Raw genomic sequence first — 13,613 nt, forward strand, 5'->3', positions numbered from 1 at the left:
CGGCGGCTCCGCACGTTTTCGAGGTTTCCTCGAGGGGCGTGTATTCAAGCTTGCCCGGGGCGAGCCCGCTCGTTCACGCCTTCCATTCTCACGCGGCGCGCGTGTGCTACCTCTCCAGTAAGTGCACACCGCGTATATACACAGTATACAAACACACACACACAACACATCTGTCCCCACATTTCAACCTTTGTTCAAGCGTGAGTACATACGATGCTGCGGCAGTTACACCTATACCAACATACAAACAAAACTGTGCGGAAGAGTCCTGAGGGCGACCCATTCGAGAGGCGAGACGCCGCGCCATTCTGTCGCTAGTTCGAGTTTGATGATGTAGCGGCGGCTGGTGCAGCATCGTGCTTTTATCGTGGCATCGTTGTTAATGGCGATGTTAATGGCCGCGTTGACTTGCCCCCCCCCCCCCCCCCCCCCCTCGCCTTGTAGAGCAGAAGGCCACGCTCTGGGCGCGCGCTGTGAGCCTTGCAGACGACGTTGTATTCCAGGAAGCGTGGATACTTCGGCACAGCGGCGCTTCCTCGTGTACACCGTATAAACAAAAAGGTGGTAAAAAGCTTGTAGCTGCGAGCATAAAGGTTAGTAACGACAGGTGTTACTATACGTCTCACATGCAGTTACTAACCTTTTGCGCTTATGGTATGACGCGAAGCGTAACTGTGATCAGCAAGACCAGAAGCGCGAATGGGAGGAAACCACCGTATTTCTTTAAGTAACGCTGAGGAGGCCACACGCGTGAGCCTGTGCTCTGCGAGACACTCTTAAATCACTTGAATCACTCTCAATTTACTTTTACTGTATCCATTGATTTACTATTGATTCACATTATTGTACGTTGATTCACGCTTGATTATCTAGGATTCCGTTTATTCACGCCGTTATACGTTGTCGGGATGTTCATTCGCTTTAACGTACTTTTATTGACCCTGAAGTTGCTTGATTCATTACTGTTTCACACCTAAATTACTCGGTTCACTTTTATTCATATCCGAGTATCTTGATTCACTCTTGATTTATACCAAAGTCACTTGGTTAACTTTTTATTTACAATTTAGTGACCTTGACTTAATTTTTATTCACACTTAACTGATTTGATGCACACTTGGTTCACCTTAATGTATGTCGATTAACTATTGATTTACGTGAATGTACGTTGATTCACTTAAATTTATGCGTTGAATTCACTTTGTACTCCTAATAATTTATTACCAGTTGTACTCCCAAATATATTATACTCATAATCATTCGACATCATTGCATCTGTATCAAACGTCACGAGACTCTGAGTACCAGTCGTGTTCATGGCGCCGCCTATCGACGCTGCTTAACAATGACACTGGACGCCGTATTTTTCTACCGATGAGCCGTATAAGGATTTCGCCTTAACAAAAGCCACCGCGTTCTTTATCTTGGAGCCGTCTAAAACATGGAAACCGAGTGTACGCATGCCCCACTGTATTGAAAAGCTTTGGTGACCCTACAAATATTGTTACTGTATACGAATAGTCGGTGTGCTGTGACCTTCTCGGCAGTGCGTGTTAAAGGTCAGCGGAGAGCACTGACGGAATGCGTACGAGCTGAAACCCGTAGGAAATTCCGTTCACGTTTCCGCTGGAATATTTCCTCGCGCATTGCTTTTCGCTGCCGTTTTGGATTAATGCTCTTAAAAGGAAATACAAGAAAAAGAAAACGAAATAGAACAGGCATTCGCGGCGCCCATGCACTAGACGTTACAGACGTCGTTCTGCACGGTCACTGATGCGCTCGCTATTCCAAATATTTCAGCGCGCGTACAGCGCGTGCGCTGAGACGCACAAGCTTCGTCAAACTCGGTATTTTCGGGCAGCTGTTGTGGTCGGTGAGCGTGTGGACTTCTCGCCGCAGCTGTCTCTGACACGGACATAGGTTCGTCGCCCGCGTTCTGAAAAATAGAGTGTATGTGTACACAACAGGTATAATAGTATTCTAGAAAGACTTCGGTTTCTGGTGAACTTCGTCCGCTGGCCCGCGGAGTTCTGCCTCAATTGTAGGTATCGTAATCAAGTCTATCATAATAACGTTTCCTTGCAGCGCCAGCGAAATCAGTCATTCCCTCTTTGCTGCTGAAGCTTTGGCTTGTTGATATGCAGTGGAATCTCGTTGATACGATTCTGCATAATACGTTTTTCGGCCTAACCCATTTTTATTTTTGCCCGCGGCCAACCTCCTTGGTTAATACGATTTTTGCATAATACGTTTTATTCTCCTGTTCCTGTAAAAAAACGTATCAACGAACTTGCTTTTTAAGGAGAACAATACTAAAGACAAAGCCCGACGAAAACTGTGACAGTGGGGCTCGCTAGTAACAGATATACATTCTTTTTTATTGCAGAACACACGCATACGTATATGTGTGTGTGCCCTTAGATAAGAAGAATAATAAAAAATATTAGCTGCTAGATAGAGCCGTGGGCTGTTTTGTGTTCGTCACTTGCCTCTTGAACTGTTCTCAGTACTACTCTAATCGCATACATTTGCTCAAGCCATCCCCTTCTTCTTAAAATTAATTACTTTAACAATCGACTAGACAACAGTAGACTTGCGTGCTTGTTCTGAGACTCTCTTGAGTCTTGACTTATCTTGATGTATCGTCAAAACTGTGCGTCCCCGTTCTCGTGTGCTCTCTTCTGCGCGTTTTTTTACTCACACGCACAAACTCTCAGGTATTTTCGCACTCACACTCTGTTCTCTTACGCGAATTCAACGCGAAGTTCCGAAGGGAAAAAATAGCAGAGTTGGAAAGAAATATGAAGAAATATGAAAGAAATATGAAAGGATATGTTCCAGGTCTCCTGACGCGAAGTCCAAGGAACGAGTGAAATAGAAAAAGAGAGAGAGAGGGAGCACGAAGTTCAAGAGCTACGCGGTTTCACTTTCACGTCGGTCGTGAGCTGCACCCGTGTTGCGCTTTTGCGTTGTATATTTCGTGGTGTCTTCATCGTGCTGTGGAAGGGCGCATGAGTTTAAATCTGTAGTTCATACAGTGGCCATGAATCGTATGCGAGCGAAACCATTATACGATCAATGTGTTCCCTGATGGCGGAGAGTGAACGGGCATAGGATGTACTGTACACAGACGTCGCTGTGTTCTCACTTCCGAAGCGCCACACATCATTAACTCCCTCTTCGAATCATTGACGGGGTTGAGTTCGCGCCGACTCCCCCACACTGCCGCAGAGACTCTCACATGTATTCAAGCGAGCGTGACCGTATGCGTGTAGGTATGCATACCCCGGCCTACACCGTGCACCTCCCTTCACGTGTGTACGCCGCGTACACCCATTTGCCCAGTACGCCTTGTCTCTTGACCTTCTTGGACAACTTTCATCTTCTTCACAGCGGTGCGTTTTCGTGTGTGCGTGTCTACACAGCACGCGATGCCTACGGAGTTCGCCGGCCCCTGTGCGGTCTTTGATCAAGGTGAAAGGAAAGAGGGTGAGGGTAGGCGTGGGGCAGCGCACGGCAGCCGAGGAGTGAGTCCGCGCTTGGCGACTTTGATCTGAGCGGCCACTTTCATCGCGACCAGCGAACCGAAGAAGCGAGGCGCCGAGGGCTCTTGCATACTATGCAAGCCTGTCCAAGCAACGCGCGCGTATACGCCGAGCGCGTCGTCGCAGTAGTAGCAGTTCTTTTCTTCCTTTTCCGTCTTTTGTCATCATTATCATGTTGCTTTTTCTTCTTTTTTTCACCTGTCCGAGAGCGAAAAAAAAGAAAGAAAAGCACGGACGCAACAATAGGTGATAGCACGCAGGCAAAACCAAGAAAAAAAGCGTCCTCCCCGAGTTCTTCGCGACCACTCTCGTGTCGTGCTCGCTGGTCTGTCGTTTCGCTTCTCTTTCCCTGCAACTTCCTTCTTTAAGAAAGGAATATTCTGTCGCTTCCTTCGCGACCAGTCGCGCTTGGCCGAACACCGAGATGTCCTCTAATCTGCCGCTTTTCTGAATCTCCCGTCTCGTGCGCTCCGCGCATCAACACGCAACTTTCTCGATTTTTCAGCACGCGATGAACTTTTCGTGCTATATATGCGTACTGTAATCTATCCGTAGCACGCTCATGGTCAAGCTAATACACCGTGTACGTTTCCCCGATGTGTACGCGACTATATGAACCAGCCCCACCTCTAGCCATAATTGGAGTGCGCACGTGAGTGTGTGCGTTGCGTGCGGCCGCGCCGAAGGTTGGGGAAGGAGGAAGCCATCTTCTTTCCCTCTCACCTCGCGACGGTTCGCGTATGCATAGCGTGTATATAGTATAGTTTACAAACGAACTCGCGTGCTTGCATGCGTAGGCATGCTAATTTTTATTGTATGCCTACAGTAATCGTCGTTCGCTCTTCGTGTGGATCTTTCGGTGCAACCACCTCGAACTCTCCTCTCTCTTTCTTTTTTTTTTGCGTGCTGCTCATACGCGGAAATTTGCGAAACAGGCACCGTGTGTGTCGTGACCGTGGATGCACCGCGCGAAACAAGCGGCTCGCAATGCAACCAACAGGGCGCGCAATGCGGCGGAACGCCCGTGCCGACGTCTACATCGACGACGACTTAATCTTCCCTGTTACGCCAGCTTCTACTGCGATTATCTTCCTTACTTCGCGAGAGACGCCGACGCTGAGGATGTTCAGCTCAAGTGGCGTGCTCTGCTTTCTCTCTCTCGCTCTCTGTCTTAACGCTTGCTGTCGTGTCCAAGAGTCTCACGCGATTTACCGTTCGACTGGGCCTGCTCGTCGTTCCGTGTCGCTTACGAGGAAGCGGTTGGGAAGGACCAGCCGGAACTGTTGTTAAACTCGTGTCTCACGCGAATACGATATGCTCAGTGTTCGTGGCTTGCAGCGTGTTTGGACGTGTCTCGACACGCCAAATGTTTTTTTACAGACTGTTCGGCATTGAGGAAGCTTTTGTGGATGGGTTATTTCCACATGCGGGCGACGACTCGCGCAACCTCGTCATTAACTTTCGTTGCGATCAAACATTTGCTGTGTTGTGAGGTTGTGAACAAGGCTCCCGTCAGGGGAGTCGAAACGTCTTGACCATTGTTTTGTGGTCGGTGCTTCTCTTTTACTTGTTATAACATTCACGTCGCATCTAGACACGATCTAATGAGTGACGAAAATTTTTCGAACAAAACGGCTGTTGAACTGTGATTCGGAGATTCGTTTTTTGTACTTAGTTTTTGTCGCATGTGGTGACGATGGTGATGCATGTGTATTGAACTGTGCTGCACTGTTTCGCTTTCTAGCGAAGGATAATGCTCGGTATCCGGTCCACTTCCAAGTTCTACATAATCATGTTTCCATTGCTGATGCCGTGCTCTTGAAGAACTTGCATTGCTAACGACCTGTTCATACTTGGCATCACTTGAAGTGCCCCGAACCGTAGCCATGGGAGGAGTGTTTTCAGCTGCATGCATGTTCCGTTTGTACACAAACACGTAGTACATGTTCCGTTTGTATGTAAACTGCACGTGTGTACGTATGCGAGCTAGTTGGTGAGGAAGGCAATAGCTTTGAGCAAGTAGGGCGCGACAGACAGAACAACGGATATAAAATGGTCCGTGTGTTCGTCATATGTGCGCCATTCTGCATATTGAGCTATACACGGCCCCAAAGAAGCGTCTGTATCCAATTCCTCGAGTGACGTAGTGGCGTTGTGCGTTAAATATTTCTTTTTTTTTTCTCTTCCATAGATAACGTGGTGGATTGCCCCAAGTGCCTGCCCACTGTTGCCAGGTGAGTCGCCGATACACGAGCTCTTCACGCTTTAAAGGGGTACTGACACCTTTTTTCGAAGGAGAGTTTACTCTGCCATACAAATCTCCTGTATGCAGAGACGGCTCTGAGCAAGTATGAAGCTCAGAAAATGCTGATAAGATATTTTAATCTGATATTAAAGTCAATTTTTCCATGGCGCACCTACTGACATCGACACTAGCTTGACCTCAGGCTACAGTACAAATTCTGGTGACTTCACGCAGCAGTCTGGCTAGTTGTGATGACGTTAGGTACCAAAAATTCCAAGATGGCGGCTTGTGCATCACCAAAACATTCAAAATGGCCGCTTCTACGTCACCAACGGAGCCAGGTTGCGGAGCGGCCGTGGAAACGTCACTGTATATTGTGCGAGCACGTGACGAGAAGCTCATACCGTGTTGTGACGTCAGTGTACAGTAGGAACCGAAACTAGCTTTTAAAAACATACTGTAATTACTTTTTCAGGGCGAACTCGCGCTTAGCACTACCTTTTCTAGGCTCTTGAGGGCTTGACCTTTCGACTCGTTTCATCATCCGGGTTCAATTAATAGCTGTAAAAGCACAATTACGATTCCCTTCTCACGTTCCCCTCAGCTATACAGCTGACGTCACTTTAAGTCAGCCAATGAAAAGGCTCTGTCGTCGACAAAACATGGCGACGCAGCAATGTTTGTTGAGCCATAGTTGGCCGAGGTTCGTAGCATCATACAGTAAAATCGTACGCAGTAAAGACGTCACCCTAACGCCTTTAATATTTTATGACGCACACAGTTGGCATAGCGGGGACTAAGCCACCCAAAACACGCCGTAAAACACAACTTAACGCAACCAGAAAGAGAAAACTGGGACGCTGCACCAAGCGAGCGAAGGCAAGAATACACACGCGACGGATCCCGGATGTACTTGAAAGCGGAAGCAAGCAGGTCACGTGCTGTATGTGCAGTGTGCACAGTATATAACTCAGAGCGCAAAAGTTGCTCTGTTATTTGTTTCTTTTCGAGGTTTCTGTAAATCTATTATTTTAGAGCAAATCAAAGCTAACGCAGTGTTTATAACTTCCCTTACCGTGACGTCACGATAAGAGAAGTTAGTGCCTAAGGCGGCCGGTAGTTCCTCACAGTCGTTTGGGAGCTCAAATAAACTGCGATTTCAAACGGGCGTCATTAATTACAGACTGAATATTGCGCCGAAATATTTCGTAATCGTCATGTCTAATCCTTGTTAAAGCAGGGAAAATTACAACCGGGCAATTTCATTTTCTTTTCACGACCCCTTTAAAGTCACTTTCGAACATGCGGCGTCGAGCTAATTAACTGCAGCGTAGTCGCAAAACCGGCAATTCGCAATGGGATACTTTTGATGGGAAATACTTATTATTCGATTTGAACGGTTGTGTGCTGTGTACATGACTGTACACAGCTGTGCGTGAAGCAGAGACTTGAACAATCACCACCTAAGCTTTGCTGCAATCTATGATATCAAAGACAAGTTAAACTGAGGGGCTCTGACTACTATATATATATATATATATATATATATATATATATATATATATATATATATATATATATATAACAAGGCGATTGGCCTAGACATCGTCTTACGAATGGTAGCATTAAGAACTTTCGCACTATTACGGGCCTTCGTTTATAGTGACTGCAGGAAGCGGAATATTTACTTAAGAGCCTCACCCCATTTTACAAAACTTGCCACTAAGCGTCAGACTTGAGAAAACTGGGAGGTACGAAGCTTACAGCTTCGTAACTCTGTAGCTGGGATGCATAATCTATGCCTGGTAGAGTGCCTGATGGGAAAGATTTGACGTGTTACACTGCTGCTTACCTAATAGAGTTATGTTGTTTCTCTGATTTTAACACTTGAAGTACGTAAAGGAATTGTATATCTTAGAGCGGCTTGTTATGAATCCGTTTTTTATCCGCGTTATAGGTATGCGGTTCACTTAATCACGATGAAGCTCTTTTTTTTTTTGTTGTACTTTCTGAGTCACGAGGTTTTAGACTCAGCATTTTAACTTTGTTCAATCGTATTTTCCTATTTCGGACAGTTGTGAAAAACGAAATTTAATCGCCTAAACAAAGAATGTGCTCCCTGCAAGCGGCCGAGAATAACATTTCTTTTGAATTCGATAAAGTTCATCAAACTGTGCTCAGTAGAAGGCGAGAAAAACCATTTCATTGCACCCTTTGCATACGTGCTTAATAGAGCCTAGCTCCCATTAAGGATACCGGTGCAAATTCCTTTCACCTCGACACGTACACGCTTACTCCTGAGCAGCCGTGTCTTGGTTCCAGCGAAACCCCGTCAATGCAGTTCGGTCAAGCAACTCTGCATTTCTGAACCTCTTTTGCTGGGTGCGTTGCATGCGTATCAGTTCTCAATGAATCAGTGCAGGCATTCATTAAGGCTTTATGCGTACGCAATTTCCTTGTCGGGCAAATAAAGTACTTAAACGTTTAATTCGGGAAAACCCGACAGAGATTCTTTAAGTACAGTAGCCGTGAATTGTTTCTTAATTGAATCAAGAAATTTAAAAAAGAAGACAAAAGAAAAAGCGAACCCTATTTTTCTCGCTAGTCTAGGGACGGCATCTCCGTGAGAGAAAGAAAACGGCGTATGAGGTTGTTTTTAATTTTGCTTCGTGACACAGAGAGTAACCCTTTACGCGTTGGCTCGCGGCCGCTGCGCGCCCCGAGTGACAGCTCCGGCTTTTGTTTCCTCATCGACCGCGGGGCGCGAGTGACCCCTTCTAGTCATCTATCCAAGCAGTGTTTATATTTCAAAACACTGGCAAGAATACAACACCTCAAGCTAAGAAACTAACTTTTGTAGACTTCCGCGACAAACTGTGATGTCACTATGTATTCTCGCATTCAGCGGCACTCTTGAGTCTCTCTGACCTATTTCATTTTATCAGTTGAACCCCTCCCGGCCATGTAGGGTAGGAAATCGGGCGGCAGTCCGCTTTTCAATTCGCTCGCCTCACTCTCTCTCTCTCATAGTTTGCATAACGCGCTGTAGTCAGAATCGCCGGAATGTCCGCGCGCCCCACAAAGATCCACAGAGTCGGAGAAACCAACATGGCCGCCGTCTCGTATTTGTGCCAACGGATATATAAGCACAAAAAAAATTATAATGGAGAGACGGCCGAGATACAGTTTGACGCGTACAGGCTAAACAGCGCGGGATGATCGCCCTATATATACCAAAGCTTATTTCCTTTTTTCATTCCGAACGGCCTTGCTCATCATCGGAACGAGGTCGAAAGAGAGCTGGCCCACACGTTTACTGGAGCGCCATGCATTCTCGCGTCAGATGGGGGGCTATTCTTCGCCCGCTGCGTAGCAATGTGTGTGTATACACTCAGAGTGATTGCTGCGTGAAAAGAGGCCGCCAGATCGTGATGGTCCGTCACGAATTTTTGTCTTCATTTTTTTTTTCGCTCTGTGCAATCTGCAATGGCCGGCGCCGCTCGTGACCGCCTGGAAAAGGAAAGAACCTCCATCCGACGGCAGCAACGTGGGCAGCGCGGAGTTTACCGTATATTCGCCCGTAGCGGCAGCTTTCACCGATGATCCCACAAGCGCGCCAGAAGCACTGTATGTGTTTGTGTCTGTCTGTCCGTTTGTTTGCCCTGCGTGTGCGCGTCTGCGATGTGTCTGTGTACGTCTGCGTGCGTCCACCTTGAATGGCGTCTGCTACGGAGTTCATGGCTGAGAAAAGAAAGATGGACGGCATGCAGGATAGTTCGCAAGGAAGGCAGAAGATGGTTTGAGGTAGGGAGGACGGGGTGCAGCGCTGGCAGTGGTCTACAGTACTCCTTTATACCCGCATGCACGGCTGCACACGGAAGCTGGACGAAACGATGAACGTTTGCGTCTACGTGCATATACGGTGCATGATTGCGGGGCTGTCGTTCGTAGAAGTCGGCCGACTGCATTCTTTGCTATCGACGGAGTCAAAAGTAAGAAGCGAATAGACCAGACTGTACGTAGCCAGCCAAAGGTGTGCAGCTTTCGGTGGGTGATGCTATCCCGTTGTGTTTAATGGCTCGAGACCCAAGTTTCGGCTATTCAGGGCAGCACGGTAGCACTTGACATATCTGGCATACATACCTTCAGCAATATTTGTGCGTACTTCCTTGCTCGCCGGACGCCTTCGATCCATTTTCAAAATTACTTCAGTCTAGTGCTCGACTACGGCCGCCATGTTTGGTGCGCGATACGTTGCAGTGAAGGGACACGAGGCGCTATTCGCTGTGTACGCCTGCTGGCAGATGTGTTCAAATTTTGAATTTTTGGTTTCATGTACTAGTGAAAACCCTCTACATCAACGGCACGACCGCCAACGAAACTTTTTAAAGCTCCGTATGTACGAAATCGTAGCGGAACTGTCGGCCGTTCATCGGTAGGCTTCTCAATTCCCGCGTATTTTCTGATGGGATTTACAGTCTGACACTGTCTCCGAGGGAGTCAGACTATAAAAATATATAGAAAGTGTTTAAAGCTGACCAGTCGCGACCAGAATTTATGGCACGTTTCTCCGCGACAAACGTGTCTTTTCGCAATGTCCAGTTTCACGCAGCAGGGCTCCGCCAGCTTCGATGGTCATCGCCGATTGCCCTCCGCATTGCCGGTGGGATCTTACGTTGTTAACCTTGGCCTTAGTGGCCGGGCAACTACATTCCACGTGCCACTTATATAGTGAAAAGGAGGAATATAAAAAACAAAGTCCGTATAGGACAATCTTACATTGGTAAACTCGTACAGACTACATTATATTCATCCGCGGCTAGTTCTTGTGGCGAGTTCTCGAACTCAAGTTCGAGACCACGTATCTCGCCCTCCGTATGGACATGGTTGACTATTAAAGCGATGTCTGACTTGAATCCTCGCTTATTGCTTAATGCGAAAGTGTCTGAGCAGGGAAATGTATATAAAATGATAATGGATGTCGTGGCCTCCTGTATGTCTTAGGGCACTCGTTTTTATAGCGAGACGTGACCGGAATAGCGTGATCCGAACGCATGAAAGTGATTGCGTCGTCAGGCGCACACCTTAGGGTTCCGAATTGGCTCGTGGCCATGTATAAGCTAGCCTCCGGTTCGCATGTAACGGGATTTCTCTGGCAAGGACATTACCGTTGCCGTGTTTCGTTCGTATTTCCCCGAAAGCCGTAGTTTCTTTGCGTACGTGATAACTCGCGTCGCCTTATGAAGACGACGAAGAGTGTAAGCGAAGGAAAGCACAGCGGGCGTTGGTTCTGGTTTTTAATTGATGACGCGAAAGGACGCGTAATTCGAAGGTTGTGGGTTCTTTCCCCGCCGGTGGATTGTCCTTCGTACATTTTATTTCACTCTCTTTAATCTCGTAACTACTAAGCTTCGATTAAAAGATACGACAAGATCTACCGGAATCTACTGCAAGAATATAGAGCAGTTCGTCGCCATACCACAGTCCCCGATCTCTGGTCTTCGCACGCTCTCTAGTAAGCTTCGTAAGCATTGTAAGATCGAAGTGGTCTTCGCGAATACGAAATGACCTGCACCAAGTACTTGCATGACCTTTAGTGAACATCGCGTAGGTTGCCCATCGTGGTCATTTCGACCAGGAGTCACAATTCCGCGATGTGCTGGTGGAATGTTGCATGCGTTGCGTCTTCTGTTGCATTCTCGCGTAGGCACAATCGCGAGCGAAAGTTTGTGGACCATTACGTTGGACCAGCACCACTCAAGAGCCTGGAATTTCTTCGACGCATCGCATTGGTCATATACGCACACTTATAGGTTGTGCCGCCCGATTTCGATCAACATACTCAGGCCGCAAATATATAAATAGCTCTTGGCGGCACCGGTTGGTCCACTGATTTTTGCTCACAATCGTACGTATCAACAAGTCGGCTTCTCGCTTTACCGCTCAAGTTCCTTCGCACTATTTGGTTATACGAATCCATCAGGTGTTCTACATCAGGGAAATGCAACCGCCGTCATTTGTACATAGACCACTCTCACGTTCCTTCAGCTCGTTCTCGTGCGACATCCATCAGCAAAGCGCCTATTTATGTCTGCGTCAATTTTTCATGTCTTCTCTATGACAAGCAGCTCTATACACCCTGCCTAAAGCTCAGATGCCATTTCTGTGGTATTGATGATGCACTACCGGGCATTGCGGTATTCTCCGAGTTCTTTTATTTGTTGAATCTCTCGATCCTTGTCCCCCTTTGAAAGGTATAGCAAAGCGGACGCACGTTTCCCTCACCCCCTCCCCGCCTCTGATTTCACATTGCAGCTCATGAGAGCGAGCGCACTAAGACCATCGGAAGATCTATAACACAGAATAACAGAGAGCTGAGCTAGTTGGTAAGTATTCATTCTAAAAAGGCAGGGCGTGCAAACACGGACACAAGAAAGAAGTCATGCAGGACACCACAAACGCCGACTAACAGCTGAAGAGATGCACAACGGCGGAAGAGAACGAAGGCACGAAAACTTATGTGCGCATGCCCATGCAACAGGCGAACCTATCAATAAGCAGTTTTAGAATAGCGTACGCTAAGTTAGCGTTAGCGTTTGCGGCCCGCTATTTTCGTCACTTAACGGGAGCCCGCAAGCGGTTAGCGTACGACGCATGCGCAGTCGCGCGAAAAGCCAACGCAAAGCTTTGCGTACGCTATTCTAAAACTGCCTATTACGGCACGCGTGGATTGATAGGTTGATAACATATTGTCTAAAGTTATAAAAGACCCTGGAAATCGGCCAAATTATGTATAAATCACTGCGCGAGAAACTTGTTTCGTACTTCCGTGAGCGGCAGAGACAGTCCGAGCGTACGGGCCTGTAGCTCTAAACGTATCGGGGCGCATGCGACTCACGTACTGCCCTGTATAGAGCGGCCCGCAGGTTGGTTTCGCGGAAATAATCGTGAATGTGGAGCAGCAGCAAGCAGCAGCGAGTGGCGATCTGGCTGCAGAACCAGCGTGAAACCTCACCCCGTCAGGATGCTGCTATAAATACGCCGCAAGACAACGGACACCGAGAAGTCCGCGCCATTGCGGGGGCCGTACTGTGACAAAAGACGTGGATACGGGTGCCATAGTTACAGTACCGCCTTTTGAGGCGCCGTCCTTTTCTCTGCTCTGTATACGCGGCGGTATAGACTACCTTTGTTGTATAGACTGTCTGTCGCACGCGTCCTGGACGTTTTCGCAGTCCGTGCGGAGACTGCAGTGGCCCGAAGACATTTGTTTGCAACTCGGGCCGTTAGAGTCCTGCGGTATCTACTTCCCGTCCATAAAAATTAGAGCCTTGATCACCGCTCAGCTGTAGACGACCTGAACGGAAAACGAAAGTTTCAATTTGCACAACTTTTTTTTTTCAACTGTGGTGACGCGCATCGCAGCTATACTAAAGGACTAGAAAGAGTTCCTGTGATTTCTGAAGGCTGACCGCCTGCGACATTGAGTATCAATGACTATCAGCGTCGGTGGCATCGAGTTAACTTTCTCTTCTCCTCGCGCTCTTGTCTTTTCCCTTTCTTTAATGGAGGGTAGCAAACCTGGCTCAGTCCTGGTTAACGAACATATCTTTCATTGACCAGATAAGCGCTTGTGACGAGCTGCTATGCCTGTCTATATTCTATGTGATGTGTTAGTCCGTGTACTGTGGGTGCAGTTTAGACATGTGTGCATGTGATAATGCTATGGCAAAGTGAACACCTGCGAGCGCACTGTTTATTGTCAACTTATTTTCTTTATTTGTTTCAATTAGCCATGTTTTTATTTACTCGTCCATTTTTGT

At 47.4% G+C, this 13,613-nt stretch overlaps 1 protein-coding gene across 2 annotated transcripts in view; it reads left to right on the plus strand.

Annotated features, from left to right (window-relative positions):
* LOC119390504 (uncharacterized) overlaps positions 1-13,613 on the plus strand; it is a 142,239-nt gene that overhangs the window by 30,661 nt on the left and 97,965 nt on the right. For both annotated transcript variants that reach the window (XM_037658113.2, XM_037658111.2), the window contains exon 2: positions 5,737-5,779. The gene's annotated coding sequence lies outside the window, so the exon portion shown is untranslated. The remainder of the gene's footprint in view (positions 1-5,736; positions 5,780-13,613) is intronic.

The sequence above is a fragment of the Rhipicephalus sanguineus genome, chromosome 4 (genome assembly GCF_013339695.2).
Source record: "Rhipicephalus sanguineus isolate Rsan-2018 chromosome 4, BIME_Rsan_1.4, whole genome shotgun sequence".
NCBI lineage: Eukaryota > Metazoa > Arthropoda > Arachnida > Ixodida > Ixodidae > Rhipicephalus > Rhipicephalus sanguineus.